Here is an 8,827-nt window from a genome sequence, read left to right as displayed (position 1 = left end):
AAAAACTAATTTAATATATATGTCTGTGAATGTATTTCTGGACATTCTCTTCTGTCTTATTATTTGATATATCTCTCCCTTACAGCAATATCACCCTGTGTTAATTACTGATGTTTTATTAAAAGTTTAGAATACATGTAGTGTAAGTTCTCAAACTTCGTACTCTTTTTAAAAATTATTTTGGTAAGTCTAGATCCTTTAATTTTCCATATAAACGTTTAGAATCAGTTTTTCAATACTTGAGGAAAAACAAGCCTGCTTGGATTTTGACTGGGATAACACTGAATGTATACATCACTTTCAGGAGAATTGATCTGAACAATATTGAGTCATCCAATCCATAAACGAAGTATGTCAGTTCAGTGTTTTAGTTTTTCATCTCTCTCATTAATATTTTCTAGTTACAATTGTACAGGTCTTTCATATATTTTGATTAATTTATCCCTAAATATTTCATGACTTTGATATTCTTAAAATTGGAATTGAGCTGGGAATGGTGGCTCATGCCTGTAATCCCAGCACTTTTGGAAGCCAAGGTGGGCAGATCACTTGAGGTCAGGAGTTTGAGACCAGCCTGGCCAACATGGTGAAATACCATCTCCACTAAAAATACAAAAATTAGACAGGCATGGTAGTCCACACTTGTAATCCTTCGGGAGGCTGAGGCAGGAGGATCTCTTGAACCCAGGAGATGGAGGTTGCAGTGAGCCGAGATTGTGCCACTGCTCTCCAGCCTGGGTGACAGAGTGAGACTCTGTCTCCAAAGAAAAAAAAAAGAAAGAAAACGAAATTAATAGTTAATAGAACTCATGAGAAAGAATATCTTTGACTTTTGCATTTAGTCTTCATTAGCAAGTTTATCATTAGCTGTAGGTTTTTTGAAAGCACCTCTTATCATATTAAGTAAATTCTCTATTATTCTTAGTTTGGCTGAGATATTTTATAATGAATGAGGATTGAATTTTGTCAAATGTTGTTTTTGCATATGAGGAATTAATCATTTCATTTAATTATGCCTTCTTTTATTGATATAAAGTTTTCCCCATTATATTCTGGTTTTTTCCTTTTAATGTCTATAGGATTTGGAGTTACATCTTTTTAGAAAAAAATTCCTAATATTGATTACTTGTGCCTCTCTTTTATTTCATGATCAACTTAGATATTTATTGATTTTATTTTTCTTTTAATAAAAGCATCTTTTGTCTTCATTAAATTCTCTATTGTTTTGTCTACATCCTTAATTTCAAATTTTATCTGTTATCTCTATTTTTATTTATTTTGAGTTTAGTATTTTGACTTTTAATTTTTTAAATTTTTCTTCCTTTTGAAAAAGTTTCTTAAGGTGGAAGATCACAGATTATGTGTGTATATGTGTGTGTGTGTGTGTGTATATACATATTTTCTACCTTAAGAAACCTTTAGACTGATTTTAGTTCTATCTTCACTTGAAGCTATATACACATATATATATACATATATATGTGTGTGTATATATATACATACATATATATAAATATATATCTTTAGTAGTATCACACAAATCCTGATATACCCCTCATTTTTATTTATTTCAAAAACATTATTTCTCTTATTTCTTTTCCTTCCATCAATGCATTATTTAGAAAGGAGTTGACTAATTTCCATATATTTTTGGATTTTTCACCTATCTTATTGCTATCAAATTCTAAGTCAATTCTATTTTGGTCAATCTGTATGATGTCAATCCTTTAAAATTTATAGAAACTCATTGTCTATATTGGTGAAAATATCACATACATGTGAAAATAATGTGTATTTTGTTCTACTGGATGGAATGTTATAGAAATGTCAATTATGCAAAGTTTTCTTTTTTGTTTTGTTTTGTTTTGTTTTGAGACAGAGTTTCACTCTTGTTGCCCAGACTGGAGTGCAGTGGCACGATATCGGCTCACTGCAACTTCCACCTCCCAGGTTCAAGAGATTCTCTTGCCTCAGCCTCCAGATTAGCTGGGATTACTGACATGCACCACAACATTTGGCTAATTTTTTTTTTTTTTTTGTATTTTTAGTAGAGACTGGGTTTCACCATGTTGGCCAGGCTGGTCTCGAACTCCTGACTTCAAGTGGTTCGCCTGCCTTGGCCCCCACCAAAGTGCAGGGTTTACAGGTATGAGTCACTAGGCTTGGCCTAGGCAAAGTTTTCTTTTCCTACTTTGTTAGAGATTCAAACATGTTTTCTTACACTTCTTGTAATAATCATGTGGCATTTGTCCTCTATTTTATTAATGTGGCGAATGATATTGATTGATATACAAATGCTGTTCTAGTGTTGTATTCTACAACTGTACCTAATTTAATGATACTGTAATGGCTTTTAAATAGAATGCTGCATTTGATTGTTTTATATCTTATCTAGGACATTTGCCTCTTATTTTCATGAAAGAAAGAATAGCCTTAAATTTTTTTGTCTTATAAAGTTGTTCTCATATATTTTGGTATTAAAGTAATTCTGCCTTCAGAAAACAAGTTGGGACATAGTCTCTCTTTTTCTTTCCTCTGAAAAATGTTTGCATTAGACTGATTTTAGTTCTACCTTCACCTGAAGCTGTATGTGCCTGTAGTTTTTTTGTGCGACAAAGTTTTTAATTACAGAGTTCATTTCTATACAAAGTGTTCCTACAAATAAATAAAGGGAGACAATTGAATTTTTACAAAATAGGCAACATTTTTTAGCAGAAACTTGACAAAGCATACTCAAATAATCAAAAACTGGTCAAAGTGTCCAACTTCATTATTCACCTGGAAAATGATAATTAAACCCACAATGTAATGAATTACACACCACCAGAATGGCCAGAACAAAAATGACTGAAAATGTCTTCAAGTTATGAAGCAACTAGACACTCATAGAGTACACATCACCAAAAAGGATACCCTAAATCTTAATAAATACACAGAAAGATACACAACCACATTAGTTATCTGGGAAATTTTAAATTAAAACCACAATAAGATACCATTACATACCACATAGGAAAAGATTTAAAAAGGCAAACATAAAATACTGTTCAAGATGTGGAGCAACAGAAGCACATATACGATCTGTGAGTATAAGTGAAATGATTCAATTGTCTGGGGCAAAAAGTCGGGTTCCTTGTCTCATGCCTAGAAAATTAAGGACAGGGACACACATGAGCAGTGGGTTTAGGAACAGAAAATTTATTAGTCAAAGGAGAATTGAGAAAGAAAAAGCTTCCTCATGTTGACAAAGCAGGTCGCCCAAGAGAGGGTTTTCTGGGTTTGGGGCAGAACCCAGTTGGATTTGCAGAGATGCTTGAGGAGGCAGTGATTGATTTTCATAGGGTCCAAGGGATTGGTTTGACCAGGTGTGCCATTTGCATAGCCTGAGAAAAGACTGGGCCTCCCACCCTAATCTTTTATTATGCAAATGTGGCTTCTACCTGGCTGTCACTATGACACCTGCACACATGGTGACTAAGAAAGGGATCAGGAATGGCCATACTGGGTGGACCTGGCTTCCAGTAGAACTGCCTGCATTTACATATGCAAGCTTCCAGCTTGCTTGCAGCTTGACTTTTCAGGCTGCTTTTTGTTAGAAAAGATATGGTTTTGGGGTTGCTTTTTATTAAAGGAAAATTCCACCGACAACTCTTTTACCCTTGCTAATTGCCTAAAATAATTTCTTAATAATTCCTGTATTATAAGCACTTTGGAAAACTGGGCATTACCAATTATGGTAAAATATATTCCTACGCTATGATAATATACTCCAGTCCAACATATCACATCCAGTTCTCCCCATGAGCACAAAGATACATGTGCAAGGTTTAGAACAACTTGTACCGCTGTTTAGAACAACTCAAATTTTAATAAGTAGTAGAATAGAAGAACAAACTGTAGCATATTTCATATTTATTCGAAGGACAGAAGTAAAAATAAATAAAAAATAAATCAGCTATGCTACAAGATGAATCCTCTAACATAACGTTGAGTAAAATAAGTCTGTTAGAAAAACTATATACTGTTTATGTAAATCATATTTCCTAACAAAGCATAAGTGTGTGATAACATATAAAGAAAAACAAATACTAATACCGTAAGTACCAGCAACATTCTATCCCCACAATGTAGGGAGAGAGTTGTGTTCCATAAGGTGCTCCAGAGGATGGATGACAATGTTCTATGTATTGACCTGAGCAGTGACAATGTATGTCATTTGCTTTATAATATTCATTAAACTGCATATTTTACATTTCTATATATTTTATGGTTTTCTCTTTTATAATAAAATGTTAAGCATTCAAAATTAATATTTGCAGCTATTTTTATACTCAAATAAATCTCAAGTGTTTTTATTATTTTAAAATTTTGTCCCATCTTTCAAACACTACGTCACCTCAATGCTAGGCTTTCTGCTTGAACATCCTGTCTCTAATTAGAGAGTCCACAGAAACGCAAAGTTATTTTCCTTTGCCTGCTCATGGTTTTCTTTATTCCTTTTGGTGAAGGTCATGCTGGTAGACCTACTACAGATACTGGAGCCAACACATCACAGGTGGGTGCACAGCAACCTTCGCTTGTCAGATTAATTAGATCACTCTTCATTTCAGGCATTAGGAATTAACTTCTGAGCTGGATATAGTGTTCTCCAAACCTCGGAAATTGAGACAATTGACCACCTTTCGAATTCTCCTGCAGCTTCTCTATAGTTAGAAATTCACTGGCCGGACGCGGTGGCTCATGCCTGTAATCCCAGCACTTTGGGAGGCCGAGGCGGGCGGATCATGAGGTCAAGAGATCGAGACCATCCTGGCCAACATGGTGAAATCCCGTCTCTATTAAAAAATACAAAAATTATCTGGGCATGGTGTTGCACTCCTGTAGTCCCAGCTACTTGGGAGGCTGAGGCAGGAGAATTGCTTGAACTTGGGAGGCAGAGGTTGCAGTGAGCCGAGATCATGCCACTGTACTCCAGCCTGGCACCTGGCAACAGAGCAAGACTCTGTCTCAACAACAACAACAAAAAGAAATTCATTATATGCTACTAAATGTACCTAGCTACACACACACACACACACACACACACACACACACACACCAACACACATACTTATGAAAAGGAGGGTGGACAGGTCCCATTCCTTCTTGAAGGGGTCATCATGTCTCATAAAATTGTGGAGTCAAACGCCCTACCCATGCACGTGAACTTCTCCAACCCAATTCTAGTCTAGCTGGATTTCCTATTTTTATTCTCTCATGCAGAAATTTTAGCAGGAAAATTGACCTTACGTAATCTTCCCTTCACTACCTTATAGACCATTTCACTGGTTGCTTGGAAGGTAATTAATTAGAATTTGAAAGAGAAATGTGACAAAGTGCTTTAAATCCTCATCTCCTTGAAATTCAACACCATTCTGCATCCATTTTATTCCTTCTGGTTTTGATACCACTTAAAACTTGATGGTTTTTCTATCTATATCTCTAGTCAAGATCATTCTTCTAAGCTCCTGAAGAAAGAATTACATATCTACCCTATTGACAGCTCAAAATTAACAAGAATAAGATTATGAATTTACTTTAATTAGACTTTTATCCCCATCATCCCACTTAACCTAAGGTCAATTCATCCTAGTTTAGAAGGGACTCCAAGTTAATATGGCAAATAGAGCTCTTTATTTTGCTATCCCTTCATTTAGTATCTACCATTTCATTAAAATGCGCCAAGGTTCTTCAATTTTGTAGGCCAAAGGGCTAGAAATTGTCTTTGCTTTTTGTGGTATGCAAAATTCAATTCAATCTATTACTCCTTCCCATTCTATTTCAAAATCTGCCATAAAAAACAGACTGGTTGGCTCAAACAACATAAATGTGTTTTCTCACAATTCTAGAAGCTAGAAATTCAAGATCAAGGTGCCAACATGGATAGTTTCTTGTGAAGCCTCTCTTCTTTCCTTTTAGATGGCTGCCTTCTTGCTTGTACTCATATGTCAGAGAGCTCTCTAGTGTCTCTTGTTTCTATTTGCATAAATTGAAGAAGTGCATATGCAATATGTTTGATGGAAATTTGGCATAGGATGAGGTCTGTGTTTTTAGTGTATCCATCAACCAAATAACATATATTAGTTCCCTTAAGTAATTTCTCATCATCCACCTCACTCCCTTCCCCTCCACCCTTCTAAGCCTCCATTGTCTACCATTCCACACTCTATGCAAATGTGTTCACGTTATTTAGCTCCCATTTATAATTAGAATATGCACTATTGTTTGTTTCTGTTGTTTCACTTAAGATAATAACCTCCAATTTCATCTATGTTGCTGCAAAAGACATTATTTCATTCTTTTGTATGGCTGAATAGTATTCCATTGTGTATATATGCCATATTTTCTTTATCCAATCATTTACTGATGGACACTTAGATTGATTTTACATATTTGCTGTTGTGAATAGTGCTGCAATAAACATATAAGTGCAGGTATCTTTTTTATATGATGATTTATTTTCCTTTGGCTAGATACCCAGTAGTAGGATTGCTGGATCAAATGGCAGTTCTGTCTTCAGTTCTTTTGAGAAATCTCCATGCTGTTTTCCATAGAGGTTGTACTAGTCTTCAAAAGCACAAGCAACAAAAACTAAAATAGACAATGAGGCAATTAAACTAAAAAGCTTCTGTACAAGTGTTACAGCTCTTTTAGAATTTGTCTAGCAGGCTTTTCGGTTTTTTGTCGGAAAGCCCTTTATTATAAAATAAAAAATAAAAAAATTTTTAAAAAAAGCTTCTGTACAGCAAAGGAAATAGTCAGCAGGGTGATCAGAAAATTTGAAAAATAGGGAAAAATATTTGCAACCTATGCATCTGAGAGGGGACTGAATATCAAGAATTTACAAGCAACTCAGTAACAACAACAAAAAACAAATATTCTCATTAAAAAGTGGGTGAATGACATGAATATATATTTTTCAAAAGAAGACATATGTCCAATAAGCATACAAAAGTTCTCAACATCACTAATCATCAGAGAAAGGCAAATTGAAACCACAATGAAATATCATGTAACACCAGTCAGAATGGCTACTATTAAAAAAACAGAAAACTACAGATGTTGGCAAGGATACAGAGAAGCAAGAATTCTTCTACACTAGTGTCTCTTTTTAGAAGGGTGCCATTCCCATAATAAGAGCCCCATACTCATAACCTAAACCAAATTTATTTATCTGCCAAAGTCCCCATCTCCAAATAGTATCACATCAGAGGTTAGGCTTCAACATGTGAATTTTGTAAAGACATAATTCAGCCCATAACAAAGATTAATACAAATATAAATATAGTTTTTGATGCAAAAAATTTATATTAATTATTTATACATGTTAGCAAATAAGCACAAAAAGAGTCAGGCTATAGGGGGTTAGAGCAGAAGAGTAAATGGCTCATTGACAGTTTTGAACACAAACTTTTCATGCTTGGCAAAAATCTCACTCCAAGAGAGCAGTATTGCTTGCAATTAAATGTTGCCTTTGGCTAGACTCAGGTAGAGACAACGGTGTACCTTTTGCTGGCTGCATGCTGCATTTTCCCCTGCTTTATATGACCTAAAAAATACATTATTTTAATACCTAAAACACATTATTTTAATACAATAAAAACATTAAATGTGTTTAATGTGTTTAAAACACATTATTTTTAATACAATATATCTAAAAACACATTGATATATTATTTTAATAACACATATTTTTATTATATTTTTATTTTGTTTTGTTTTTTAGAGATGGGATATTGCTACATTGCCCAGGCTGGAGTGCAGTGGCTATTCACAGGTGCAATCATAGCAGACTACAGCATCAAACTACTGAGCTCAAGCAATCCTTCTGACTTAGCCAAAATAGCTGAAACTACAGGCATGCACCACTGCATCTGGCTGACTGTTTAAAAGTATCCTTTTGTGTATCACATCCACGATTTTTGTGACAACCGTATGGTCTCTACATATTGTGTCTGTATAGAAACCAAAATTCTTTATATATTCTTTATTTATTTTAGTAAGAACACTTAACATGAGAATTATCTTTTTAACAGATTGTTAAGTGTACAATACAGTATTGATAACTGCAGGCACAATGCTACACAGCAAATCTCTAGAAGTTATTTATGTGATGTAACTGAAACTTTATACCTATTGAATAGCAACTCCCCATTTTCCTCTCCTTTCAGCCCTGGCCCCAAAATTCTACTTCTTGCTTCCATGAGTTTGACTATTTTATATATCTCATAAAAGTAAAATAATGCAGTATTTGTCTTTCTGTGAATGGCTTATTTTACTTACAATAATGTCATTTCTCCAAAGAAGACATACACATGGTCAACAGGTAGATGAAAAGATGCTCAGTATTACTAATTATTGGGAAATCCAAATCAAAGCCCCTATGAGATTCTCTTCACCCCATTAGGATGTCTATTACTAAAAAAAAAAAAAAAAAAAAAAAAAACACAAAAGACAGCAAGTGTTGATGAAGTTGTGGAGACTGGAGCTTTTGTACACTGTTGGTGGGAATGCAAAACGGTACAGCCATTATATGTATAAAGGTTCTGCAAAAAATTAAAATGAGAGCTAACATGATCCAACAACTCCACTTCTTCATCCAAAAGAATTAAAATCAGGATATCAAAGAGATATTAACACTCCCACATTCATTGCAGCATTATTCACAATCGTCAAAATGTGGAAACAACTTAAATGTCCATTAATAGATAAATGGATTAATAAAATGTGTATACATGCAATGGAATACTATTTGGCCTTAAAAAGAAGGACATACTACAATATGTGA

The 8,827-nt window shown here is 34.3% G+C and overlaps 1 non-coding gene across 1 annotated transcript; it reads left to right on the top strand.

The window, feature by feature from the left end:
• Positions 1-6,673: 6,673 nt before the first annotated feature.
• On the top strand, positions 6,674-6,736 carry LOC135269981 (U7 small nuclear RNA). The gene has a single exon (XR_010338211.1). It is a non-coding gene; the product is annotated as a U7 small nuclear RNA (small nuclear RNA).
• The last annotated feature ends 2,091 nt before the right edge of the window (positions 6,737-8,827 follow it).

The sequence above is a fragment of the Aotus nancymaae genome, unplaced genomic scaffold (genome assembly GCF_030222135.1).
Source record: "Aotus nancymaae isolate 86718 unplaced genomic scaffold, 86718_ANA_hifiasm-v0.15.2.pri h1tg000058l, whole genome shotgun sequence".
Classification (NCBI taxonomy): Eukaryota; Metazoa; Chordata; class Mammalia; order Primates; family Aotidae; genus Aotus; species Aotus nancymaae.
Note: the sequence above shows the minus strand (reverse complement) of the source record. Positions and strands in the feature narration are given on the sequence as shown.